The following is an 18,853-nucleotide window of genomic DNA, read 5'->3' as shown; positions in this document are numbered from 1 at the left end:
ATTTTTAATCTCTATTTCCATGTTTATCACATTTTTAAGCCAACAGTAGAATCTGAAATATTAAATCAGAAAGGCTATCAGCAAAAAACTAAAAATAGAAAAATACGCTTTTTACTGGACTCCAGCTATACAAGAGATTAGGACTATAACAAGGAGCTTGTTAACATCATATCTTTGTTAGAAAGAAATATTTTAGATTAATGCTCATCAAAAACACAGATTAGTTTCAAATATTGTGTAAATTATGATAAAAGGAAAACTGATAGCTAAATTCATTTGACAAAGTACAATTTGGACTTACCTATCAAGCCCCAGAGGGAAAAAATTCCCCATGAGATAATAAAATTCTTCAAAATCAAAAGACTGAATTTTGTAAAGAAAGATGAAAAAAGCATCTCTACCTCAATGCTATCTAGTAAACTCAGCTGAGTGTGTGAACATTCAATACCCCGCTTCTTTTGCTGAAGCGTCATAAAAATACTATTCTAAGTACTAGGGGCTAGAAGTGTGTTTAAAACGTATTTCCTTTGTATTGTCTCATTTCTTAGGAAAAGAGGGAAATTATAAAAAGTACATATATTTAATTAGGTAGCCAACTAGTTAAATTCTAATAAGCAATCTTTCTACATACACCTTTATCTTCCTGACTAGGGAGAAGTGGTGTAAGACAACATGAAAAATACAGAACTACCCAAAAGGTTCTTCAGAAATGGTCTCCTCTTGAACTTTTATATGGTTCACAGGCAGGCTGTGTAACCAACAACATTAATGAGTTCACTTGCAGCAGCAGTGGGAAGTGGCTGATCATGTATGCTGGAAGGGCTAGAAACACTGAATACTACATGTTTCTATTGCTGCATTCAATCACAGCACTTACTGACACTTTTGAAAGCAAAATGTAAAACATTTTGGACTTCTCCCATGATACACAGATCAAATGTACTTGGAGGGGAGAGAAGATTTCCACCTTACCTTGAAACTGATAATTAAGCATTTTTTCTTTTCAGCTGCTATAATACCAATTGTAGAAAACAACTCCTGCTGATCAAATTTTACTCTCAGTGGCAGATGTGTGACTTACAGATCTTTACATTTTGACTTCAGCTGTTCTCAGACAACAGCTCTTATCTTCCAGTGCAACTGCACAGATACAGCTAAAGGCAAAGTTTTCTCAAAGCAGTACCAAAAATTCTACAGAGTCCATTGACTTTTATCTTCTACACACTGGCTGTATAATAATACCTAAACCAAAAAATTAAAATGGTTGCATTTGTAATTGTACGACTACAAATAATTACAAAATTTGTACATAACAAAGATTCAGACAGTTGTAAACACAAGTAATAATGGTGCCTCTCTCTTCTGCTATTAGGACAAATTCTCTTACAAGCAGTAGACCACCACAACTGTATTGTGGGATAACTTACAGGTGCTTTTTTTAATTCTTCACAATCGTGACCTCTTCTAAAGATAACTTTATATTATTTGTTATTTGACATCATCAGCTTTCAGAACACTGGGAAGAAAATGTGGTAAGAATGATGTAAGAATCACTTATTGAAGAATTTGCTATGTGGGCCCCAAGCCACAGAAATGCCTCCTTTTAAGGAAAGGAAATTGAATAAAGGCTTTTGAGACTACACGCTCAATAAGTGAACCACAAGAGGAATAAGAATCCTTCATTAGAAAAACCTAGAAGACAATAACATAATCCATCTCAAGATGATTCTCTTGTGCTGTCTAGAGACTCTCAAGCTAAATTAGAATACATAACATATGATATTTTCTTATTAATTATAAAAAGCTTTGCTTCACTTGACTTTCTCAAGAAACTTCGATATGTGCTTCCAGTTTTGGGTCATCTCCCTTCATACACAAGAGCTGCATATTTGTGCAGGAAAAAATTCATCAAACCTGCTGATATTCTGGCAGATGTCACTTTAATTGTGACAAAGTATCAGGAGAATACAGTATAGCCATCATAACATATCTTGTATTCCAGTGGATAAATTGCATGGGTCCTTTCAGTACATTCAAATATGCTGTCTATTGACAATACCTGAAAGATTTCCTCCCCTCTTCCTGTTCTCTCTAGCTCAAGCTAGAGAGAATGGTTACAGGTTTCAAATCCAGAATGCCTAAAGTCCTCTGCATTCTCATTTCTCAGAAGACTACAACTACAACCACACCTTTGTATCATGACTGGGACAATCCATCCCTTGGGGAAAAAAAAAAAGGCACAAAGATACTGTAGAATGACAGACAATAATTGTAAATTCCCAACATGCTCACACAGATTCTGGCCTGGTACTTGGACTTCAAAGCAAAAAAATTACTCCTTATGATTTTGTGTGGTGACAGACACCAAGTGGTCTGATTTAAGGTCATGGCTAGTAGATACTAATATAACACAAACACTGCAAGAGTAATATAAAAATCACAAAAAGGTGGTTAGGACTTTCTGCATATTACTATTTGCTTCTTCCAAAAGTTTACTTCTGTCTAATTGTCATTGCCACCTAGTCTCACTTAAATCAGGGTAAAAGGAAGATAAAAAAACATTTTCATAGCATCTCAACATTAATTAACAGCACTACTTAAACATGAAAGACATTGTTGTAATTTATATACCATCTAAGCATATGTATTGCTTTGGAAAAAACAACAACAGAAAAAATTTGCTCTGTGATTGAAAGCATTCACCTTGAACCCTAAGATGAAATGCTATGAAGTTTGTGCAACACAAAACAAAGAGGAGGGAAGGAGGGAATACAGGAAGGATACAGGAACTCACATTTTGATTAAGCTACTTGTTTTATTTTATAAAATAAAGTAGAATAAATGCTAAAAATATTGAGGCAAGGTTTTGTGAGTGAAAATCAGTGTAATAAGTTAGTCTTCAACACAGCACCTGATGTGGTCCCAAAAAAAAGCTACTTTTTCTATTACATTTTGATCATGTCTCTAAATGGAAATACAGCTACTCATTTATTAATGAGCACCACCTAATCAGGTTATTCAGTAGCACTCTACCTTTCTAATATAATCCCATCAAATTGTTCTACACTAAAAATACACTAGAACACATCCAGCTTATAGATAGATTCATTGCCCTGAAATTTTATTCAGGACATTTACAGTGGGAGTATGAATAATTTCAATTTTAAGAAAGGTGTCTGATTTTGGAAACCCCTTAACGCAGACTAGCTACTTAAAATACACTGCTTACCTTACTTATGCTGCTTTAGACTGACAATTTTTCAACTCAACCTACGATTTGTATGTATACAAGGAATATCTACTACCATGGGACCTTCTGGCCCTGACTCTTAATTCTAAAATCTTCCTAAATATAAATTACTGTGAAATAATAATAATGCTACTAATCATTTGTTCTTCCCTAGGGCATTTGCTGTCAAGGCCAAGTTGAAGATGGATTAATTCTCAAGAGGCACACAAATATCCAGCAGCACTAGCATACATGGGTCTCCACCCTGTGCCATGAGTCACATCATCTTTATTCTCTTATCAGCATGTAAATAAATAAATAAATAAATAATGTTTTCAGAACGTTAAGATAGCTAACCTGCAAGTGAAAAATTAAATTGAAAATTTAGTTCAACCAAGCACTGCATAGACATACTGTAAAAAAAAAAAAAAAAATCACTGTCCCAAAGAGCCCTCAGTTTAGGATAAAGTACCAGAGTAGGGGTTAAGAGAAAAAAGATTAACAAACACAGACAAAAAAACCAATGTAGTAACAAGAGACTAATACTCTTAAGATGAGCAACAGTCAGCTAGTTAAGGAGATCAACAAGTTAAATCCCAGTTGGAACCATAATTTCAGCAATTTCAGTGGGTTTGGGCTATGGTGGAAGCATACAGGCATTGCTGTGTTTCCTCAATTTGTCAGTGTCCTCCAGCACACAAGGTACTGTGCACAAACACAGAGGTTCCACTTTAACACCTATTATTCTCATTTTTCATTCACTCCTTGCTTGATTAGATGAGTAGACAGTCTCTCCCTCACTATTATATCTTTTTCCATTATCTATGAAGACCAAAACTTTTATTTGTCAAATTATCAGTCAAAATACTGTACAATGGAAAAACTGGATACCACATAAATAATGTAAGACAATATCAACAGTACTGGTTAAAACTAGTACATTTATAGGCAACCATGATTCTGAAAAACAGTGAACTGCAAGGGAAAGCAAGTATACATTGCCTCTTAATATAAAAAATTCTCCTTTCACAACCCAGACCTAAAGTTTACTCAAACCAGATAATCCGATGAGTCCTTATTTCTGTCAAGAACATAAAATAAATTAAAAAAAAAGAAAAATATAAAAGCTTGTTTGAAAATTCCAGGCTGTAAATAAAGACATGAAATACATGTTAAATAACAGTTTCTTTAGATTTTCATTTAAGGAAGAGAATATGTTCTTTTTCCCTGATAATTTACTGCTTGATTTTCTTTTCAGTGGCCTTTAGAGCCACACTATCTGAAGAGTCAGCTTCATGAAACTGTAGAACAGACATTCTCATATTCTGTATTTATTTCCATAGGAATGGAAAACCGGACATTTACAACTTATCAAAAAAACCCAATTCCAAACTCTGTGAAAGTAGGAAAAATTAACCTGACATTTGCATGTATCTGGAACTGCTAGGAACATTAATATGCCAGTGTATTTTCATGAGCAGAATAATTTATAGCACCAAAGCTCTGGGTTTTACTGCAGTTGGGTTTTCAAAGCTAGCAGGCAATGCATATGTATTTGAAAAATAAGGCATCGGCTGATTCTATATTGGTGGCATGAATTTTTTCAAGGCAATGTCAATGCCACTCAGAAACTGAGCTTCTACAGTGCTAAAAGCTCACACTTTTAACAAAAGGTAATAAACATGATATAAAACAAGCCCAAAAAATTAAGTATCAGAGCACAAACCAAATTAAAATACTGTACAAAAAGTTTGATTTGATATTGAGAATATAAGGAATTATTATAGCTCTCTCTAAAGTCATTGTTGTCATTAGGTCAACTAGTTCATTATAGTTGTCTCTAAGTCTCATTATTCTACCCTGAAATTTGTATAAGCACTTTTACAACAATTTTTCCACATAAATTCTAAAAACAAATAAAAAAACCCTCATCTGCATCAATTTGTCATCAACCTCCTTCAGCCACTACCCAATAGCTAGATTACCCTTGACAAAAAAAAAACTCCCAGGTGTTTATAAGAGGAGGAATGACTGGAAAAGCTGCTCCCCCTGCTGTCATCTACACACTCTATCTTCTTAAAGAGACTTTACTCAGCAAGACATAGGACCAGACAGATGTGTTGTGGGGCAGCCACCGATGGGACAGCCCAGGAAACAGAGCACAGGCACCTTTCCAGCAGTCTGCTCCCCCAGCTGACTCCACTGGTAGGATACTGATAACACTCAGACCGATGTCAATCCCTTCAGTTTAACTCACAGGATGCCCTTTTCTGTCAAGGCAGGTTGGGTGTACTGCTCGTGGAAACAGTGAACTCTATCTTTAAATCATGAGATGGGAGGCTCTGGAAAGGTAGCAGCCAATAGATCTGGAGAAATCTGATAAATTTTCATCAGCAAAGTGACTACATGAGACATAATGTTTAAGTAAAATCAGAGTGTTATCTTGGTTTTAGGTACCAGCTCATGTTCTGCTTTCTAGACCTTCTGTTAAATCAAAAAGCAAACTACATTCAGTGAAGAACATTAAGAAACACTGAATGCTTCCTCTAGAAGAGACAGTATGTGTTTGCTCCAAACAACATTAGAGGCAATTCAATCAATTCAATCCTTGTCTGAAGAGTCAGTCTCATTTAAGGGCCTCATTCAGACAAAACATGGTTTGGAAGATTTTCAGTTTTTAAAAGCAATCCGCATTGTTGCCTTCAAAACAAAGCCATTGAGGAACCTCCTTTTCTAACTTTTGGATGATATTGCAATTAATATTGTAATTATTACTGTTAATATTATTTGTTATTAAGACAGACTTATTTTTTTTCAAATCCAGTTAAGTAATGCTCTCCAAGAGGTAACACAAGGCTGTGGACTTCAACGGCTCTGCAATAGCTTTGGCAGATTGATGTCTTTGTCTGACAAACTGAATTTAGGTTGTTCTCAACCAAGTTAACAGCTACAAATATCTTATTTTAATGTAACCCCAGAGCCCAAATTTTGTCACAGACTGCATGCATACACATAAACTAGAAACTGATAGGGATTGTAACTCTCACCTGCTGTGACTAGACACATTTGGGCCTGTTGCTTTTTTAGTTTTGGGTTGTTTGGTAAGTTAAAAACCGAAACAAACAAACAACTAGAAAAAAAAATTAACCAATATGCTGCCTCTTGAAAAAAAAAATGTTCCATCAAAAATTGAAATGAAAATTTTCTACAGAAAGCCTGCCAAAAATCATTGGAAAGAGTCCCACTGTTATCTAGAGGTCTGAGTAATTACACCTTTAGAGTATAACTGTGAAGTATTTTAATGTAAATCCAAGCACAGCCCAAACCACAATCTTGCCAACAACCCTACATCTCTTGAAAAAATTCATGTGCAGCTTCTTATTTGATTTTGAGAAACATGATGTTAGAAACACTCATGGCACATGCCTAAACCACTTACCAGGATGCATTTGTAGATACAGTACCAAAGTTTTCACACTGTGTCTTGCAAATATAACAAATGGTACCTGCCCCTTCAGTCATTAAATGGTAAAAATCTTAAACAGCAATAAAAAACACACAGACAAATTTTCAAGTCTAAAAATGGGGGGAGGGGGGTGGGCAGTTTACTATGAAGAACTAGCAACCCTTTATTCTTTTTCTTTACTAGAACCCTCAGGATTCAAGTGGTGTACATCTAGGTATATTGTGTTCACAGCATTCCCAAACACACACTGCAATAAATAAGGAAGAAAAATGGAGTTCAGCCTACAAAAATACATTGACAACCAGCATCTCACAGAATCACAGAATATGCTGAGTTGGAAGGGACCCACAAGCATCATTGGGTCCAACTCCTCCAGGAGCACAGGACCACTGCCAAGAATCACTCCACGTGCCTGAGAGCATTGTCCAAATGCTTCCTGAATTCAGACAGGCTTGGTGCTGTCACCACTGTCCTGGGGAGCCTGTCCCAGTGCCCAGCCACCCTCCGCGTGAAGAACTCTTTCTTGATATCCAGCCTAAACCTCCCCTGACACAACTTCAGGCCATTCCCTTGGGTCCTGTCACTGGTCACCACAGAGACAAGATCAGCGTCTGCATCTCCTTTTCCTCTCACAAGGATCTCATAATAGGAAGAAAAAAGTACTTTTTGAAAATATTAAACAGCAGCAATGGACTTATTTTCCTCCTTAATGATGTATCACTTGTTGCTTTATTATGAAAAATTCTCCCAAGAGAATAAAATAAAGATAAAAAAAAAAAATCACATAGGATACATGTGCTGGCTACCACACAGGAGAGTCTTTGGTTTCCTTGCACGGCTGTCAGAGCAATCAACTTCAGTGAGAGGAAACGCCTTTACAGAGAAGGAAAAAAACTAAGACCAGCACCACTCAAACATATCTTGCATGGTTTCCCTTTTATCTCCTTTAAAATTCTGTTGTCACCCTGGCCAGCTGCACAGCCAGAGCTGAAAATTTAACAGTGTTAACAGTTTAAAATCTGCAACTCAACTTACCTTCATAATATATTAATTCCTGGAACACACAACTTGGATTCTGTTATGTCAGCTGTTCTACATTAGCAGAATGACAACTCCTCCTTTCTCTCTAGTTGTGACATATCAAGATAACACAAGATTTTTAACAGATTAAATTTGGATTGGCCACAATTATTAGATACACGTTATGGAGGAATGACTTGGTTTGCTTTAATCCTTTGATGGAAATACACAGATAAGTAAAGAGCAAGAAAAAGACTAACTACTGTAAAGGTATTTTGCATCTATTTTACTAGCTAATAGTTCATTTATAGCAATGCTAATCAAAAGCAAACACAAACACTAGGGGAGAGGAGAAGGGAGCAAAGCAGACATACACTATTTTTGCTTATGATGGACTAAAATGAACTCTGAGGTCTCCATAATCACTCTTTGGTACTTCAGGATTATAGATCCACTTAAGAATCTGGCTCTTGGGGTCATTTTTGTTTATAATATTTACATACCATTTTAGCTCATTACTGTTGAACATGGGATAGCATGGCATATTGAAATCCTTTTTCGTAAGAGATGCAAATAAAATCTTGATGTAATATTAACTCCTAACAGACAGCTATAGCTTATGAGTGTTTTTCATGCATAATTTTGTCGTCTTTTTTTTAATATATGTGTGTCAATTTTGAAAATCAGCTTGCGTTACTGGTGTATTTTTAAGAACAGGAATCCTCTGGATTTTGAGCCAGAAGTCTCATTTTACAGCAGGACTGGTGCTACTCCAGAGCAAAAAAGAGCAAAATCTCATTTGTCTACACTCACAAAGGAAAACATTAGGAAAATCCTGTAATTTTCTTCTACTATTTCTATCTTCCATTTCTCTGACTGACTCATTTGGTCATCTTGAAATTCTTTATGTGACCATTTGGAAATCCACAGAGAAGTGGCATTGTAAAAGGTAGCCATGTTGCAGTAGACAATGACAAGAAAGTACCATCTACTTTAGCTATCACTAAATGGAACTAATTAAGTATTCCCCTATCTAATGCACAATCAAACAGGTTCATGTATTCCTGACAGCATATGTAGATTACTAGTGGGAAATTAGGATAAAGAAAAGAGATACAATGCAGTAACAGTTAAGGCATGATAAATATTTTGGTAAGCATGACAAAAAGCTTGTATATTCCCTCTTTTCTGTGCACAATCTTCTCCCTCCTCCCTCACACTTTGCTAAATGACATGTTTTTGTATAGGAGATCACATTCTACCAAGGGACACATTCATCTTTTAGGGATTAAATACAAGGATGGATCAAGGGATATTACAAGCAAACTATAAGGTCTTTAAAACCAGATAGGCTTTTTTACTGTATTCCTCCAGCAGCAGCAGAACTGTATCCTGATTCATAACTGAGACTCCAAAATGCAAATAAATGGCCATAAGTGCAGTATATTTATTTTAAACACTAGGTAAATATATTTGACCTTCAATGTGAGAATCTAGATGCTCTGAGAAAACTCAATGATAAATGATTCAGAAGATCTTTCAATTTTACAGATGAATAAAACTGAGTTTAAGCAACTTCCCTGAGGGTACAAAGAAAATTGACAAAGCTAGAAGAGAAACAGACCTTCAGTCTTTTGCCTAAACCTTAACATACATAATCCTTCCAAAAGCAATAATGCAGCATCTATCATATAGCAATAAGAATATTTATATTATTAATAAGCTAATGCATAACATCTACAGATAGAAATGATGTTTCATAAAGCTGGAACTGCTCCACTCTAGATACAAAGTATGTTCAGGCAAACTAAACTACCACCTTCCAGAACTGTGACTTAATATTTATCTGCTACCTTGTATTGGATTTGTGTGGCAAGATTTTGGTAGAGGGGGGCAGTGGGTCTGCAGGGGTGGTTTGTGTTTGTGCATTGTAGTTCCCTTTGTTTCCCATTTGCAATGCCAACAATAAATCTGAAGTCGCCTGACCTCTGCAACCAAGCCAAAAACAGCACCTGCTGAAAATTATCCCTTCCAAATTACACATTATGGACACACTGTTTACATGAGGCAATTTAAAACAACAACAAAAAATATTTTTGGCAGCTTCCCCCCAGTCCTCTTCTGGCCCCATGCCTCCACCATACTTACTAATTACTGCTCACTGTCATGGACATACCATGCAACTTATGAGTGGCATCAGCGTAGCGATTCAGACAGAAGAGAAAGTTTAATCCATGTCAGTCAGATGGCACAGGTTCCTCTTAATCCATATCAGTCAGATGGTACACGGACCAAGAGTATTTTAAGTCTGCACTTCTTATATCAAGGGCTAAGAGCAACAACTATGCTTCTGACTAAGGTGGAGAACACTGATAGGATCTAGCAAATAAACACACAAAGTCCTCACCACCACAACCAAAAAAATACAATTTAAAAAAAATTAAATCATATACTTACTACTACAATTATTTTAAAATACTCAAGAGCCCTCAGCCATGATTCCTGTCCTAAGCAGTGCACAAATGTTCTAACAGGTACACAGTGTGACAAAGACCTTGCAGTAAGGATACCATTTTCCAGAAAAAACAGCAAATGGACTACAGAAAAAGAAAAACATTTTCAGATTCAATCACACTGGAGATTTTCCTATGCATTTCTGTCCATATTACATGTATATATATATATATAAGCACTCACTCGAAATGCTTGTACACAAAAATATACATGCAGTTATGCTTGTTCATAGACACATATCACACACACAGTTATCTTCATGCTTGTATGTGCACATAATACTGAAAAAAGTGATAAGCTGGGGTCAGTTGAGCACAGGAGAAGGAAAACAAAAACAAAACAGAGGGCAATAAACATGCAGCAAGGATAGAGGGAAGATGACAAGTAATGAGAATACTCCTGACAGAGAAAGGAGAAAACAACAGTAACAACAATAGGAAAGGAGAAGCAGGCAAAATAAATAATACAAAAAGCCCAAGTAATAAAGACAGCCTGCTGACTTGCATTTCAACTACAGATTTACTTTTCCATCAAAAACAATAAATGTTAAACTGGTACAACAGCTCTTTGCTAGAAACCTTTGATATATCCCTGTATTCTGAAGCTGTCCCTCACCCTGGTAAAATCTACATTCAGCCAGTTAGGTAAAAGTGCCATTAAGAAATATTTGTGTGTCCAATACTGACAATTCTGGAAGACATCAAGGACTTTTAGTATCAAAAAAGTGTAGGGATTTTGCATACACCAGTACCTACTGAGATACAATTTTATTACACCTCAACATGCCACAAAAAGAATATTCTGAATATTCTATGGCTCACTTAATTAAATGTAGAGTATCCTGAAGTAAAAAAAATTAAAAAAAAAAAAAGGCAACAAAAAAAAACAACCAACAAAACCTAGATGTAAAATAGAGGAAACATTGATATTAAACTCAGTAGCTCTATGAGCTTGTTATTCTCCTCTAGCAAAGAAGCTTTTCTCATTTACCTGCAGGAAACCAAGCATAACTATGTTACTTTGTACATATACATATTTATACATATTTAAATTTAAAAATATATATATATAAATACATATGTGTGTGTGTGTGTGCTTGCCAGTAACTAGCTTTGAAAGGAAGGAAGAAAATGATAACCATTTCCAGAATACTTTCCTGAATTTGCATTCTTTTGTACTTGAGTACCGGAGAACAGCCAACATTAGTACCTAGCCATTAAAAAGATAAAAATGAAGCATTTTCCCAGCAGTATTCTTTTATTGGACTACAGCATGAATGCACCTTGGTACTCCAGGTTAAACTGTAATAAAGCATAGTCTTCCATTGTGGTACAATACCCAGATTAGAGATTCACTTTCAAGGATTGTGTGCTCTGTGAAGTCAACGTGACAAACTAATGTAACCTTCATAGTACACCTTGTCTCTAATTTTGAGGTTTGGAAGGGTTTTCATATGTATTTCTTTCAGTAAGGATGCAAAAATCCTAGGGAAAAACTCATTTGCAGAAGCTAGGCTTCAAATTTTTTGTGCATCATTTCTGTATTCATACAAGCCTTTCTCATTTTCCCTATTCAGAGTGTGTATTTACACAGTGTATCTAAGAAAACAAGAACTGGTTTAATTCTGGTTTAATTTGGGACTACTAATTGTTGTTGGCAATCACTCAATGTTCCACCAGATGATTTCATTCAGAAGCTAAAAGCCACAGTACCAGGCAAGGTTGTCCTGTCATCTATTGCTTTAGGCTAGGCCTCTCTGGAATGAGTTTAAAAGGTTATTAACTCTACTCTATAAGCAGACACACAATGCAGTTTCACAAGAAAATTCTTGCTTTAATGTTTATAAAATGCAATCTTAAAAAGGTCTTTATATCCCTTCCACAAAGACACACTGCAGTACAGCCCCTCACTTGTTTACTTCTGATATAGCAGCAGCAGCAGCAGATGCTTCTCCTTCCAGTTTCAAAAATTACCCTTCCAGGGGAATTAGAGAAGCAAACAGTAGGATTTCCTCATGTGACATACAGATTCAACAGCACTTACAATGCATTACTTGTACTGCAAGACAGCAGAGATAATTAGGAAGATGCAGAGTCCTTGACCTGAATTTAGGATTCATTTAAATCTCAAGGTACCATTACAGAGTGATTTCAAGAAACTAGCTCAATGCAAATATGGTAAAAATAACAACAGAAGCAGCAGCAGGTTTTCCCAACTACTTTGTAAACACAGAAGCACTTTTCACTTAAAGTTGAAAAATTATCAAAGTGAAAAAATGTTTAGTTGCATCCATGTCAACCCTGCTCTAGTGAATTTTGTGTCTTTCAGAGATTTAGATCTAGTCCAGAACTGGAATAAGCAGGAGGTTCAGGTGATTTTTACTTACTTCCAACATTTTGGGAGGAATTCTGGCTATTCTTTTATTAGCCTTTATTATATGAAGCTTGTTCAACATAGTGATGAATTCCATAGGAAATGCAAATTCAAGGGAAGGGGAACAAGAAAATAGGCATTTCCTCTAAATGCAGGGTTTGATAAAGGATAATCAACAAAATTTAGGAAAATACTTTCAAAATCAGCAAGCAGGATAGCTGAGTGCTAATGCACTCATTATGGAACCTATAACAAAGATGAGATTTCAAGCAGCAGAAACCTCAAATCCCCTTTTGAAGGTATGCTCTTCATGAAGCTGGGTGATAAAATTCCCAAAACAAAGTCACAGTGTGAGAGAAGGGATCAGCTAGAAGCCCATTTCAGACTATGCAGTGTTGCATGCAACTGCTTCTCAAGCTAATGTTCCTTCTTAGGTGACAAAGATAGGACAAGGTTGCAGATTTGTTCAGCATTTCATCCTTGAAGTTCATAACATTTTCCCCGAGGATGATTTCAAGACAAAACCAGACAAACAAATATTACTGAGAACAGTTTGAAAAATAACAATGCTTAGAGCAGGAAAATACTAAATAATAATTACAGTGATTTCCTTGCTTTGTAGTGCCACTGTAGAGAAAAAAAACAACAAAAAAGAAAGCTTCATTTACTCGCTTAGCTATTTATTATCACTTAAAATACTTTTTGTAATGAGGCTAATAAAAGCTTTGTTTTAAAAAAGTAGGAACAACAGCAATCAAAAAACAGGATTAATAATATAAAGTCTTTCATTTTCTTTTCTACTTGACATATTTAAACCTTGCAGGTAGTTTTTAACCACCAAGGTGTCCTAGAGAATGCTGTATAATTATAAGATACTAATTTCATTAATTTACTGTTTTCTGCTTCTTAGCCATTGTATTTCACTCTAAATCAGAGAAGACCATTTGAGACACAACACTTAGATCTACCTTTGCAATGTAACTGGTAGAGATTGGAAACTGTGTCTTCAGCAGTAAGTGAAGAGCAGGGCCAGTCAGTCTGTTTATTTTTTCAGTGGGGAGTGGGAGGGAAGTAATCAACCCAAGTGAGAAGACGCCTTCTTCTCTCACTCAACTCTGTAGCGCATATCCCAAGCCATGATGGGTACATACAGAGAGAATAGTATTCATTTCAGCAATCTGATGACTTAAAAATCTGCCAGCAGTAACAGCTGCAAAGCAGCTGATCTCCCTCCAACCAGGCAGTGATGACACCCTGTACAACTTTTACTTGGTATTCCTGAATAAAACCAAGTTTTAATCAGTTATCAGGCATACATTAATAGTAACAACTCTAAGACAAAACTGATAGCGATTGAAAAGGAAAGCAACCATCAACAAAGCCAAAGCATACTAGCAAAATATTTTTAAAAAAATCATCTAGCCAGTATCATTTTAAGAAAATAATTCATTTAATCAGTATTTAATTTCCTAGCTGTTTTGGTGCAGCACTTCTGCTTCAAAATACTTCTCTGTAATCAAGTCTTTCTTGCAAATAGTGGCTTGGTGAAAGCAATGAAAAAGTATTAAAGAGAAACATGTTCAATCTTATTCACATCATAGTTCCCCAAAAGGAAGAAAAAGCCTTGTTAATATGCAGCAGAGGACATGAGTTTACCTTATAAATTATTAACTATGGATTCATAGTCCATAAAATGATATTTAACTTCATTTAAGACTGTAAAGGTTGTGTGGTTTTGTTGGGTTTTTTGGTTGTTTTTTTTTTTTAATTTAAACTTCCCTAGCGGTGCGCACGCAACAACTTCAGAAAGTGAGAAGAGTCAGGTGGTGGGGCCCCAGGGAGGTTTGACAGACAGGGAGATAATTCTAGTCTTTCTAGCAAAACTTTTCAAACTGAAAACACATGGAATACGGAGGGAAAAAGCTTAAAGGAAGGAATGACAGAGGTAATATATGACAAGCTGATACAGAAAAGCAACTGTGGTTTTATCCCTACAGCCCATTTCTTCTTATCAGCTGTGTTGGCTCTTCTTATCTGGGCCTAATTCCAGAGTATTAAAGTAAAAAAGAAAAAAAAGAACAAATATCTCCCCTGAGCCCTGATGACCCCTCACCATTCCCTTGCTGCACTATTTTTGGTTAAAACACTTATATGTCCTGAAAAACACCCCACAAATTTCCTGCCAGTTGTTGTGCAATATGGGATAAGAGTGAACACTGAGCCTAATGAATCTCTGATTCTTCAGCAGTTCTGCAGACCTCTGTTGTTTGCAATGCATCCCCTGTCAGACAATTGAGCAGATGAACAAGAACTGCACAGAATATACATGTATATGCACATATGTGTAGGAGGGACTAGGGTGTATGAGGATAAGGGATAGAAAGCTCAGAGCAGCCTTGGAGAAATAAAAACAAAAGGGGAGACATCACTCTTTTGTTCACATAACAAGCAACATCATTCAGATCCTAGGTATTTAAATGAAATACACTATTAAACAAGAATAGCAACAACTCTGGCCTGCCCAAGACTTCATGCCATTATTTTTTAAAACAGTTGTTGAATGACTACAGATTTAGCCATAAAAATGAAAACTGAGCTGTTAAAATGGGAAGCACAGACACAGCAGTAGCAGAGTGCTCATGAGAATAAATTATGCTTCTGGCCCAACTGCCTCATGAGGATGACATCTGATTTTCCTGAAATGCTGTCCTGTGCACTGAATATTGACTAGGAAAAAGGAGACAGGGGACAGAAGAACAGTGTGATGTACATGCTGATTATTCCTGTTATAGCTGTCCCTTCTATACCTTCTCTCTTGATTTCTCGTTTTAAAGAATTGTGTTTCAAGACTGCATGATGCTTTTGGCAGTAAACTATTATTTTACCCTACCAAGCAAAACCTGACTGATATTGGACTTCTAATTAATTTCCAAATGGCTACCAGGGAAATGGGCAAAACATCTAACACTAGACAAGGCTTGCTTGCCATTCCTGCTAATTAGTTATATTTAATTATTGTCCAGTAAGAGAGCCTTGGTGTCTATTTGAAAGGCCCTCCAAGTACAGCAGCTCACCTACCTACCAAAAGAGAACAATGACATTTGTTCTGAAAACAACAGAGATTGTTGTACCTTCTCATATTTAGCCTCAAAGCATATATTTGCAGAGGAGGTAGTACAGTGCTAAAAACTTTCCTCTGTTTTCATTTGTTTTGGATCTGTCTCTATACAGAAAAATCAAGCCCTTTTGTCAAGAGAGTTTAAAGGAAATGTGATGAAAGACTATCCCTGTGACCACTCTGGGTGTGCAGAGTTCCAAGACATGGACAAGATGTGCAGAGGTACAAAGTTTCTTATTTGGGAAACAAGAAATTCTGCAAGAATATAATTCCTACTGTATTCTGCATACTGGATTTCAAATCCAGGCACACATCTTTTGTTGTGAGTCACGATGGGGACTCAGAGGGCTTGTGTGAAACACCCTAGACACAGTGGAACAGAAAGCAATAAATTAGTTGGCAGACAAAGCAGATACACCAAACATTTAAGGCACAGACTATTATTGTTACTGGAAAACATTTTGTACATTCCTGTATTTCTGAAACAATTCCACAGATTTACACACAATCAAGTGCATAAATGATACTTGGGGGCACAGCCACCCCTGTTGTTTACTTATGTGCTGCCTCACAGACATCTGCACACCCACAGAGAGCCACAGTCAGGCTCCCACCCCCAGGCTCCACACTTCAACAGGGCCACAGCAGCAGCATTCTAAGGCTTGGCTTTGCCTGCCTGCAGCAAGCAGGTGTTTTTTGAAGATACAATGCAACCTGGATAGCCTGTCAAAGAAATGGCCACAATGGGACTTTTTTTCTAAGGAAAACATAAAAATTATATGAGTGGTGTAATCAGGAAATTTTGAATGTGTGTTTTGGAGATTGGCTAGCATGAACCATGTATGTGGCAGAATATTACAAATTGCAATGTTGATTTTCAAAACAGAAGAACCCTTCTGAACAATGAAATACAGATAGATAAGACAGCCCCTTTCAGGTTTTAAAATTGTAATTTTAAACAATTTGCCTAGAAAAATCTGTTATTAAAAAGGCTAGTTTGTGACTCTCTCTGCCATGTGCTAAAATCATGAACTTGCACACCATACTGTAAGCAGCAGTATATGGACCTACTACTCACTGACATGTCTGTCCTAAAGCCTTCAGTTTTATCATACTGATTTAATAAGGAATTACAGCACACTGTGGAAAGGGCAAACAGATGCAGAGGCAGAGCATTTAACATGAAGTATCTACGTGGATGAAGCAGTATGGCTGGCACATCAAGCCTGGAGGAAGAAAAGGCTACTTTTGGAGAGAGTTACCATGGACACATGGTCCTTGGGCAGATAGAAATTATGGACATCCTAGAACTACCTGTTCCAGCTCATTCCCAGTTTCCTAAGGCTTTGCATCCAGATAGAAGAATCTGTAGAGGGAAGAATCTGTAGAGGGAAGGCCTATGCCTGTTTTCTGTAAGAGTCAAGTTAATTAATTACAATGATCTTTCTAAAACCTTTTTCCTCTCTGCACTATTAGCCAACCTCCCTCCTTTTCCCAACATTTCAGCCACAAAAATCAGACTAGTGCTTCCACATGGTTTCTAAACTAAAGCTCTAACTTCTTTGAACCTATGACTAATGTCCATCTTTTACTGTGAGCACCAGCCCAGTGACACATGCCAGTCCCACAAGTATAAGCAAGCCATTGGCAGAAATCAAAAATATCACTGCATCTTGCAGCTACAGGAAGAACAAGGAACTGGACAGTCCTGCAGCCACAAAAGAAGCATGCACCTATTTAAAATGCATGTGATATCGTTTGATGGGGTTTGAGATAAGGAGTATATTTGAGTGCCATACATACTAGCAACATAAGAAATTATTTAAATACAGTTGTTCAAGCCTAAATCCAGACCACAGAAAAATAACCCTATGCTATTATGTATATAGCATAGCTGTGAAATTATTGAGAAAGTTACATCCCAAAGTACAGTCTGCATTTTTAAAGCTACCTGAGAAGTCTTACATGAAGCTTTTTTTCTCAATTTGACTTTTTCTCCTAAATTGCTCATGCAGAAAACAGTAACAATATATTCTGCAGCATCACAGGAGTTGAGTCTTTGCAGAATACAATATTTTTTATTTATTGAAAGGACATAAGGTATCCAAGAAATACAGCCTGACTCTTGCCTAGTGTGATCCAGGCAGAATGCAACTAAGGCACTCATGTCAGCCAGTATTTCCTGAAGTGGTAAATGCAAAATTATGTAAAAATTTGATTTAGAGACAATGCAGCAAAAAGAGATAGCCAAATTACTACTACTTCCTATGTTTCACCACCACTTATAAACTCTTTTTTTTAATATTAGCCTTCTATAATGATATTAGCATATCAATGATATTCAATTGCTAGTAAAGATCCCTGAATGAAACTAAAACTAACAAGACTTCTGTTTATTATCATCATATTTACTTCTCCAGCATCAAGCACAGGACAAAAGCAGAGCCTGTTATCAACTGCAGAGCCTTTGGTGGTCATTGCATAGTTCTACAGATGGATAAAATATCTATAGACTGGCTCAAAGAAAAGATTTGACCTTGAGGTACAACAGATCCTCTTTGAAACAAACCTTCCCCTCCTACGCAATCCAAAGAGCTCGTGTCTAAGAGTGAATCTGCAGGTATTAGGCATGAAAGGAAAAAAATTCTTTTGAAATAAGAGGGGGGTTGGAGAAAAAAGGGACTTTGGGTTCCAGGTCGCATAATAATGGTTCAGAAACAGTTCACCAGATGGTGAGATTAATGCTAACATTTCATGCCTTTTCTTTTGTGCCACAGAAGGGTGGCAATTATGAAGTGGAAAAAGTACCATGTTTTAAACTAATTATCATTTATCATATACTTCTCTCCTCTATTACACAAAAAATGCTCAAAGGCTGAATATATTTTCTGTAATAATTTCATCATGTGTGTTATCATAGCATCTTACCTACAATTCTCTGCACTTTAGAGGGTTATTGGCTATGACTGAATGACTTATATTAATGTATCTCAGAGACACTAAAACAAAGTATTTGGTTTTATGGGTCTTACAATTGTTTTATGTTGTCCATAAACTACACCAATTTCTACTTTTTTCTCCAAATAAGATCAAAAATACTTAAAATATTAGACAGAAACATTCATACCAAAAA

The 18,853-nt window shown here is 36.3% G+C and overlaps 1 protein-coding gene across 4 annotated transcripts in view; it reads right to left on the bottom strand.

Annotated features, from left to right (window-relative positions):
* NAV3 (neuron navigator 3) overlaps positions 1-18,853 on the bottom strand; it is a 503,615-nt gene that overhangs the window by 358,472 nt on the left and 126,290 nt on the right. The window lies entirely within an intron of this gene.

Source organism: Passer domesticus, chromosome 5 (genome assembly GCF_036417665.1).
Source record: "Passer domesticus isolate bPasDom1 chromosome 5, bPasDom1.hap1, whole genome shotgun sequence".
Classification (NCBI taxonomy): Eukaryota; Metazoa; Chordata; class Aves; order Passeriformes; family Passeridae; genus Passer; species Passer domesticus.
Note: the sequence above shows the minus strand (reverse complement) of the source record. Positions and strands in the feature narration are given on the sequence as shown.